This window comes from Anopheles coustani, chromosome 2 (assembly GCF_943734705.1).
Source record: "Anopheles coustani chromosome 2, idAnoCousDA_361_x.2, whole genome shotgun sequence".
In the NCBI taxonomy this organism is placed as follows: domain Eukaryota; kingdom Metazoa; phylum Arthropoda; class Insecta; order Diptera; family Culicidae; genus Anopheles; species Anopheles coustani.
The window spans coordinates 41,072,104-41,083,332 of NC_071289.1; positions in this window are offsets into that span (position 1 = coordinate 41,072,104).

Below are 11,229 nucleotides of genomic sequence, written 5' to 3' on the forward strand. Positions count from 1 at the left end.
GACCTTTGATATGTGGTACCAATTTTTTCACAATCACTTTAGCATCTTCGGTGCTCGGTGGAACAAAGTACGCATTAGAATTGTATCGCTCTCGAACATGACGTGGTACGTTCCAATGAAATGGGAAGGAATCGTTTTATACCGGCCGTAATAAACAGTAATAAATTTCAACTTAAACTATGGGAATGTAAACGTGAGTTGAGCTTAACCTCTTGAGGCAGGCGAAGTTAGAAAGACAACTAATCGATTACACATTTCAGGCTCCGTTAGTGCTCAATTTACTCATCCATGATGCTATTGCTTTTCTCGCGATAATGGCGTTATAGATCGTTCTTATGCTCCAATTTTATGCTCCAATGCTTTCCTACAATTTAACAGGTTTGATCCTGTTGTGACAATATCAGGAAAAACAAGCCTCATTAAATATTGGTAGAATAAACGATTGATGGCTCAAAGGAAAAATTTGATGACACTGCACAGTATATTTGTAAAAACAGAAAAAAACTCACACTTTTTTTAGATTTCATATCAGCAATTTTATATAGTAAAAGCATAATAAAGGAGCTAAATATTCCCCATAAATATTAATTTTTTATTATATTCATATCGACAGTTGCTTGACACCATGTACATGTTAAAATATTTGAAAGATGACAGATTTACTTCTATTTTATAAACTATATTGTAAAATATTCATACTTTAATCAAATTGGTGTTAAAAATGCGAATGATAAATATTCGAATATGTTATGTGTTTAAATTTGTTATGTATGTAACGTGTTAATGGTGTTTTATAAATAGTATTGATAAACTGTTTTGAACCAGAGACTAGGAAAAGGTAATTGAAGATGTTTGTTTTCTTACTGAAACACAAGTTTATATGTTTATTTGTTTCATTATGCGTAGAGAAGAAATTTTGGTGCAACTACATTCAGGCTGTTTGACGAATATGATTGATTTCCGGCAAACATTTTATAAGCTTAGATAGATGTAATTATGTATTTTTTTATGTCCATGTACGAATGTTGGGGCTTATTCCTGATTCCTGAGCTTATTGTTCATTCGAATCTTTATCAAAATTGGCTATCCCTTGTTCAATAATACTGATTATCCACGTGCTCTCTCGTAATCTAATAAGCCATAAACGAGAAAGGATAATGGAAGACGTTCGTTGAAACAAAGAATATGAAGGCTTCATATTCGTTCGTTCAATTCATACGAAATGTAATGTTGATAATAACTTATGTAGCTTTCAAGCTTTCTAGCAAAATTCGAGCCCATTTCAAGAATAACCACACTAGGACACCAGATGGTAAATAACAAACAAACAATACCGGCCGGATAAAAAAAATCTGCTGCAGTTATGATTTCGCGGAAAATTTTTTCTACGGTACACGGTAAATAGGAAACTCGCGGGTTGACATATGCCCTTTTCGATACAAATGATTGACATTGACACACTTGGATGTGTGTGTGCCTGTTTGTGTGTGTATATTTAATACCTCAATGCACTACGGGAGAGGAGCGCAAAAAACAACAACCATTTATCGAATGAATTCTGCGAAAAACGGAATGCCTGTTCGTTTTATTAACTGTTTAACTGCGTGCGTATTCGAACGCTTTTCCAGTTTTCGCGGAACAGGCGCGCGCGATGATGACAAATCAGCCGGGCTAGGACTTTATTGGACACCCGGTGCGAGACCGAGGTGAGGGAACAGGGGCGCATCTAGCGCTTCATTAGCTAACTCGGCGGTGGGAAAGTCCGTCGCAAGCTCAGCATTTTCGGGGCGGAGGAAAACGGAGCACAACTTGCGGGTGTGGAAAGGTACCTGGCGGAACCGAATGAACTCCCAGCGCGTTTTCGTGGCGCCGTATGTCGGCACTTGGTAATCACTAGGGCACGGCTCGGAACGTAGGTTATTTCTGCTCTGGATTTCCCGAAACTGGTAATGGAAATTTCCCAGAAACTGATTCACACATGTTAGCGGGGGTAGTGTTAGGTGTATTTTGGTTTTTTTTTCAGTCGTGTCATTAAAATGTCATATGTAGGAAGTATCCCAGCTGTTAAGAGCGTATACTACTTGACTAGATTAATCTTTCATAAAAGATTTAATACAGGGGAGCATGATGGTTGTTAATTAAATTGATACCTACGCACCGTATGAAAATCGATAACTAAGTATAACTTATATGGGAGATGGACACATATTAAAACAAATTAAATAGATTTTCACCCATTTCATTAAAAGGCTGTCAACAGCATTGGGATTTATTAAACCATGGTCCAGAGTGCAAATGCAGTAAACAATAGAGTGAATAAATAAATAAGTTTCACTTCTTGGCATGACAAAACAATTCAAGAAATAAATAGAAATACGTGTGGCATTTAGTTCTGTGGTAAAGAAAACTAGCACGACAGTTTAAGAGTACGCCTTTTTCGGTAGCAGTGCGCTGTTATTGCAACGTATGTTTCCCGCTTAACCATTAATGTTGCTTTGTGAAAAAGGGTCAGCCAGGCCAAGTGAGCGAAGATTCATAAGAGCTAATTATGAGTGATTCAAGAAATAGGTATTTGTTGTACAGGAGCGAATTTCCTTCACAGTAGTTTAGATTTTTTTCATTTTGTTTGTGTAGTTTCGACTAGATCGTCTAAAACATATTATCTTTATGAAAATAATTATGTTTGTTTTTTTTCACCTTTTTCATTTTATGTTGTTTACAATCTTACGGGTCGATAAAATGCGCACCGAGCTAAGGAATAAATAACAAACGAGTCTCGTGCGTAGTAACGAAGCCCCTTTTACAATTTTCACGTTTCTTTCCCAATCACGCACCGGAGAAAATCGAACATTTGTGGACAGCAGTGTCGCAGCTCCCTTCTCTCGGTAGCGTTCCGAATTGGTTGTCCCTTCCCGCGCCGGTTGGCTCCACCGGACACTCGCTCCCAGCGGTACGATTCCGCACCGATTCCGTGAATGCGAGCGGGCGCCTGGATAACATCTCGCAGTCACGTACATTCGACATGACAGCGCTGGTGAAGTTGATTGAAATATTACTTCTTGCCCAAGCGTGGCCACGCGCACGGTTACGCCGCTTTCCTTCCCCGCCGCTAACCCTTCGTCACCTTCGTGTGCGAACAACAGGCCGTCGAAGGATAAATGGTGAAAAATGGCCTCCCGGGTGGTGGTGGCAAGCTGGTACCGAGCCGGGTCCATTAGGACACGAGCCGGCCGGATGAACTGGGCCAGCTTAATGAGCATTCTGTATCTGTTGATTTCCTCTCCACGAACCGGGCTTTTCGGTACGATTGTCGGTAACTGCGCACAGCTTGGCTTGAGGGGCAGGTGTTATTTTTCCTCTTCCCCGGCAATACTTCCTTCGCGAAATAGTGCCAGCGTGGTCTCCGTGAGCAGAGGAAGAGTCGAACTTTGGAAGCTGCAACATTCAGCGAATGTCAAGAGGGAAAAACCATACCACACAGAAAATGAAAAGTGAAAAATTAGCTTTCCTCGACAGCAACAACAGTGAGTGAAAAGTGTGGTAAAAGTTTAAGCAATTTTTCTACAAACACTCGGTGTGTCGTGATGAAATCCTGCGAGAATGCTTCCAGCCAGCTTCTCAAGCTAAAGTGTGTGTGTGTGTGTGGTGGGTTTTAGAGTGTTTTGGAAAGCTTTTTCTTTTCAACAAAGAAGAGTTTATGTGGGGAAAAGTCTCAAGTCATCGGTTCGTTCCGTGGGGCATTGGTTCGTTTGTGTTTGGAGGAAAAGGTTTATTAAATGCCTCGGCTTAGGTTGGGGAAAGGATGGTTGAAGTGTGTAGATAACATTCCGCCCCGTTATTTAGCATGAGAAATTTCCGGCCGTTTCACCCACGTAGTTCCGCTCGACCATCTTTGTGATACCTTTGACCTTTCAGACGACGTGCAACAAGTTGATGGACGAGACAAATGCTCACATTGGGATTTTCTTTCAAATTACATTTTTACGAAATGAAACACATCAGAGTCCGCCTGTATATATGTATATAATATATATGTATATGTATATATTTGGGTTTATTTTATGTACAAAGCAGCAGATTCGGAGTAGTTCGTCTGGTTGATACTCACGATATAAATGTCGTAAATTTGGTTTAATTCATAGAGAGGATATGTACATTTGTAGAGTGTGTATGTGTGTTTTGTTTTTGCCTCTTTCACTTTTTGCGATGATTTGATTCCGATTTCATTCATTATATTTAGTATATTCTTTGGTTAGTTTCTTAGAGTTTTCATTCGCTTGCAATCGACAATGCCACATTCGGAAGTAATATATAACGCTCCATCGATCTATTGGGTTAGTTTAACTGCCCGTTGAATATTTTTATCATGGTTTTTGTTTGTACGATTCTATTTTGCTGGTGAAAAGGTGTTTTTTGATGTGGAATATTTGATCGTAAGTTTTTTACCGTCTCATGTTTTTCTTTCTTTCTTCGGAGTTTTATACTTTTTGTAGCTGTAACACTCGGAATTAAAATGTTTTTGCATTATCATTACCTCCACCACCTTCAAGTGGCAATCATTGTCTATGTTTGTTGTAGCATTTGTCTCCGATTTGATGGTTGAACCATTTGAAGGTTGGTACATTTCCCTACCCATTGGTATTTCCTTTTATACAACACGCAAACACTTGGTTACCTCGGAGGATGCGCAATCAACTCGCTGCGAATGGTAGCATCGCCTTAAGCTGGACCGAAATGCAGTCAAAGGATTCTGGCATATGCTTCCACGTCGATTCGAGTTGATGACTTGAATAGTTTGTGCAAGTAACAGCATTTGTAGGCTAGTGTTTTAGATTAGAGATCACTTCCGGTTTCCACTATGATTTATGAACATTGACTCGTCTTTATCAACTGTGAACGACGTACGTCGATCTGCTACGTACCTTTCCCTGCTGCAGCTTCAAACTTGCCAATCGTTGTGATAATTCTTCGGTTTAACCTCCCCACTGAGAGTGTAACTAATGCTGTAAGACTTGCGTATCGGTTGTATGCATTTGCACATAAGTTAGTTTCTTAAAAAATACGTCTATCTGCGTAAAAAATATAATGGAATATTTTGTTTCCTTCTCTGCTTCCATCTTGCTTAGTTAATTCGATTAAAATCTTTTGCATTGAACAGCGTATGAAAGATGTCTATGCTCTGTGACTATTAGAAAAGTTGGCACTATTTCAAGTATTCTGTTAATTGTTTACGGTTAGCATTTATCGCAATGAGTATGGGTTGTACTGTAAGCTGTTTTGTTTTTGGTTGGAATATGTAAAAGTTAAATAAAGCTTGAAACTGCGGCATGAAGGCTATTGAATGTAAGCAAGACTGTTAACGTTTTATAATAATTCAACATGTGACCAAAACTAATGTAACTGCAAAGTTGAGAACGAAAAGTGTTAAAAATTGTTCATCAAAACATTAAAAATCTAAACATATTTAAAAGTAAGAATATGTTGCGCTTTCCATTTTGTTAAAAGTACTGTGTACCACGTTGGCTCTCCTTTTTTGTTTACATTCGATTAATTTTTTTTCCCTGTCTGCCTACCTATAGCTCTACCTTCTACTTCTTTTCCACGGACAATCACACGCTTGCTCAATATTATCTACAGACAAATAGTTTGCTCTAAAAACGACTCAATATTTATTGTCAAATTTGTGTATGTGATCCTTTCAGTTTATGCTTTTCATCTTTGTAGTTTGTATCTTTCGTTAGTATTCTTGTTTGTGTGTAGGTGATTTTGTTTATCATAATAATTATTACATTTTAACATAATTTTCTCTCTTTTAATGCTGACCTTTGTGACATGGAGCCACAAAGTTTCACAGTTTCCCCATCTCGGCTGTTTGAGGCTTGAGCCTCTCTTTTGTCCACTGTTTTGTTTTTGTCTATTTTATGTTTTTCTTCACATCATTCCTCTGCTGCGAGGTGCATTGGATTTTTCCTTTTACATCTTCGTTTATCTACTTGCGCCTTCGAATTGGCTGAAGGAAACGCACTAAATGTTTCACCAAAACTCCCCCTTTCCCCGCACAACGGTATGACCACATAGCGGACCTTTTTTTCCTTGATCAGCCATTGGAAAGTTGTGGGGATAATTCCGGCCCCACTTGGAATTTTCCATCGCTTCCAACATTTCCCAAATATTGATGGCGATCATTTTGCGAACGTCATTTAGGTTCGTTATTTGTGACTTATTCGCTCTCGTTTTTTTATGCTTCATTTTATTCTCCACTTGCGGAGTGTCTGTGGATCCTACCGAATGGTTTCGTCGTGATCGAACAAAATTAAATCACCGTCAGCGCATAGCACAAGGATATGGTTCCTGTTTGTTATCCTTGCTCCATGTCGCCCAAACGGAGCCGGTCAGTCGCACTGGCAAGGGTTGAATGTACTTTCGCTTTTTTCCCATTAGCACGTGGCCAACCTGAGCTTTGGAATGAGGGTTGCATAGTTATGTCCACTACCCTGCTACGCTAAAGTACCCCCTCTGCCGCTGTACGCGCACTCTGTTCGATCCTAAGGAAACTATTCGTGACGCCATGGTTTCTGTACAAACTTTTGCATACGCAGCAGTCCTGCTCGGTTACTTTTGTTATACGGATACCTTTGATTGGATCCATAGTGCCGATCACATTACGTCTGTGCCGGACGTCTTGCGATCTGGCTGTGGCGTCGTTACTATTGATCATGTAACAAGATAGGCGAGATGATGAAGAAAAGCTCCAAGCTTTGTGGTCCTGTCCCTCGAAAGTAAGAAGCGAGGGAACTTTAGTCAAACTTCGAATGCGTTTCATACGCTGTTTGATCAAACATTGGCGGAGTTTGAAAGAATTCTTCAAATAGCTGGCATCAAAATAATTCAAGCTCGAGAAAGCTTTGTGCCGTACTCTTTCATTGTAGATTGTGATCGGTTTTAGTTTTGTAACTATACATTTATTTGCGGGACTGTGAATTGATTACTGTAGTAACTTCTGGATTGATTCTTTAGATGTCAGAATGGTCAGAATAGTTTTTACTGCCCATGGTGTTACAGGTGGCATTTTGTCGCTTAACATAGCTTAAGTACATCATTATGTGACACTCGTTTCGCGGAATGACCTTTCACACGTGTTCGCATTGTGTTGCGTGTAGAGGCGGATCATAGGGTCAGCAAACTAAGCAGCTGCTTGGGGTCCCGAGCTTTCCAGAGGCCTCGTCTTCTTGGCCCAATTTTTAAATTTTAAAATAGGAATTTTGTTTGTTATTTTGCTACAAAGTTGCTTGTTTAATGAAATGCATGATGAGGTTGTGAATTCACTTTTGAATGAAAGTAAATGAAGAATATGAAAATGTCAGAATGATCCAATCCACAATCTGAATTATGTTTAGATGCAGAACAGGTGTCGTGTATTTTGGTTAAAATATGATATTGATACAGAAAAATTAATTAAAGAGATCAGTGTAAAGATTTTACTAAAGGGGAGGAAAATTGTCAAAATAGTTTATGGATAATGGACATGGATTAGCAAAAGTAATGCCCTGCACATTTCCAAATATAGTAATTTTGCTAGACATTATTCGTGCTTTTCCTTTTTCAAACGATTGTCAATTTTAAATCGCCTTAAAAACTATTCAATTGAAAAGTAAAAGAAAAAATTAATTGTCAATGACTTGGTTCATAGAAAATGATATTCGTAAAAGATGATTCTCTCGGAAAGTTATGGATGGATTCGCATGAAATAAAGCTTTGCAAATCAGGCGTTTGACAATGAAAATTTTGCTTTGAAATAACATTAAGCAAACTAGTAAATTAATTTAAATTCGATTCGTTATTGAAAATATGTGGTTTAATCCAAATTGAAATTTTATACATTTTGAAGTATAAAATTGATAGGTATTGTATGTTTTTGGAGCCTTCAACTTAAAGCTGCTTGGGGCCCCTAGAACGCTTAATCCGCCTCTGGCTGCGTGTGTGATAAGGTGCGTGGTTGGTGAATGAAAAAAATTGGAGAAGTTAGTCAGATCATCAGATTATTTTCAGCACCAGCTGGTAAGAAGGCAGGTCAACAAACGGATAGCGAGGGAAAGAAGTGTTTGGTTATTGCAAATAGAAAAAGGAATATATTGCACGATGAGAGCATGACGTAGGTGTTGAAATGCTAAATACTTTCAGGCTGTTGAGTTAGAAGTGAAATGAACGAAATAGAATAAAAGTCTCTCATCTAAGAAAATGTTCGCACCGTCGCATTTCTGTTGCGTGCGTCACTGTACAGGTCCAACAAGACTCATCTGGGCCGTACGAGCCCGTACCGTATAGATTAGTTGATTCGTTAGCCTAAAAGTTAGGTAAGTCTGCAAACACATTTCCACACATATGCAGCCTTTGTAAAGCTCTCTTGCTGCACCTGGCGGAAGGCCAGAGTGCGGAAGCAATGCCATATGTAGTTTCGGGTAGCAGTGTGGTACATGAGTAAAACACGTATCTAGATTTGTTAATAGCTACATGCAGTCCATGTTCTCTGTATGTTTGACGATGTTATGCACGGCTGGTTTGAACCTACCAAGCCGTTCGCTAAATGCTGTTTTCTGATTAACAGAAGAGCCTATCTGAGCTGCTGAGCCAGTCTACTACAGCATCTGTTTTTTCATTGGTTTAGTCAAGCTAAGGGTGCAAGAAAGAAGGAGCAGGGCATTGAGAAACGATAACTCCTATCGGCTGTGCTTTGCTTAATTAGTGCACGCGTAATAAGCATATGTTTTATAAAGCTTGTGATACTTGATTGTTGATTAGGTACGCAGGACGTGTAAGGCTAGTTTGCAGTGAGCGGTATTTACAGAGGGCTAATTGAAGGTGGAAAGAGTGCTTGTAACTATTGAAAATCACATTGAAAAGGAAGAGAAAGTAGCAGTGGCTGTTTTATAAAGCGATTACCATAAAATTAACTCAAATGAATGAATCAACCTTATGTTGAAAGTGTATGAAATTTTGATAAAATGTTGTTCTGTTAATTGAATAGTAGAAAAATGAACCCAAAAGTTCATGATCAAAAATCATCTTTAGAAAGGTATCTAGCCTAGATATTTGTTAGACTGGACATTTGTTTTTTTTTTTATATTATTTATTATTTACAACTGTACATCTAGGGAAAAATCTTTGCTATACCTGTTTACCAAGCACTGTAGACTTTAATTTTCCCTTTTCCATGATAACGGCCTGTAAATAAATGTACCTAACTGCGCACTCTACTTTGCCCAAAACTGGATGTGCTGGGGACGTGGCCCGATCACAACCATGAGGTTACTGCATATCATTTTCCCCCCAACCCAGACCCCCCTCCCCTCCAACTTTTTGTAATCCTCATTAGGCGCTTTAGACCGGTTAGTTTAGTTTAGTGCGCCCAAGCAGCGACATTTGCGATTCCGGCTGCTCTGCCGGGTTTAAATATAATTCCATTTAGTTTTATCTAATGTTGTTTTTTGCCTTAGCTGGTAACTGTCAACCCAACAACTCGTCCGCAGCCACACCTACCACCATCACTCCACCCACACATGGCAAGAGTTAATCGCCTGGACAATCGGAGGAAGCGTTAAATTTTGGTCCAGCGCTTCATCCGCTCGACAAGACCGGATTACATCGGCAGCTACAACCCGGTTACGTTTGGCGAAGTAGTGGACCGTTCGCCCAGAGAACGGTGTCCTTAATTGCCGATGCGAGCGTTGGCCGGATGGTGGTGGTGGTGGTGTTGGTTGGGACGCGGTTTTCGAGCCGGTTCTGTGTTGTTTACTTAGGGCGCTAGCTGCCATTTGGAAGGGACTTTGCCCCAATCATTGCGCGTCCTTCAGTTGGTGTGGAATAGGCTTGTGTCTGGCTCTGTGTACGTGTGTGTGTGTTTTTTTTTGCTATTTTTAAAAGAGTCCCACCGCCTACTTGGTGGTAAACAAAAAAGCAATGAATTTCTGCCGTTTGTTTATCTTCACCAAACGGGTCGGCTTCTCACTTTTCCGTATTCCCGTGTTAAATGTTTGTTATCATATTTGGTATGATATACGCGAATTTGCTTTCCTGCTTTTCTCGTAGCAGTTTTAACCTTGCCATCGCACTTTACACATTTCTTGTGATAGAAATTGTTGATGAAACGTAAACAGCAGATAAGAATAGTAAAATATTGTTGGTGCAATTTATCGTTGGCGAAGAACCTTTTTTAAAAATATGTACCAACTGAGACACGGTTGGGACACTTTCTATATCGGAATCAGAAAAATACTGGCGAATTGACATGATGTTTAATTACTTCCTAGACGTCACGGACGGGCGTCATTGATCGGATGATCAACCGAAGTTTTATAGTAAATCGATAAAACGATAAATCCCGAGGGGACAGACCACCACGAAAGTAACAATTACATTTCGCACCCAGCGATGGCACCACTGTAAATCCCAACTTGCACAGTTGCGACCGATCGTTAGGTCGCGAAATGGTATGGTCACTTTCCGATCTCTCCAGCTCCCTCGGTTAGCAGATTTTACCGACCGCTTGTTCATTTAAAATCGTTAAAAATGAAGGAAAAACACAAAAAAGTCCAAGAAAAACGGAACTTCCTTCGCTCGATCATCTTCCCTTCATGTTCGACACCCACGGCGTTAATCACATATGTGTTATGTAAAAATGTATAACAATACTCCCAACTGGCACATTCGCTATGCGAACCAGTATATATTCTGCTGTATGCAGCCTGTATAGTGTGTGTACTACTCCATATTTACAAGTTTGTTTCAGTCTCAACCTTTGGTTTTTTTGTTTTCGTCGGTAAGCTATGGTAGTTTTCCGCAACAATTTTTCCGATCTCTTCTTCTAGGTGCCTCTAGCGGCTGTAGAGTGGATTCCTGGTTCACTTTCTTTTTACTATTAGATGCCATCGTTTGTTAAATGCAGCTTTTGTGCGGCACGGTGGAGGCCGTAACGTATCAGTTAAATGTTTGTGCCTATTTAGTCGAACTAAGGTACTTGAGCATTATGGTGGATGGGGTTTTAAGGAACATGTTTCGGGCAAAACCGTCACCATGTAGCTGTAGCAGCTCTTGGGTGGGGATGGTAATATTATGAAAAAGATGGAAACGTAACTGAATCCCTTGATTGCTATGACTCACGGAATACTTTGAAGTGGAATGCATCCAGCCTAGTGGTTTTTGTTGAAATGTTGATGGCCCTAAAAAGGGAGC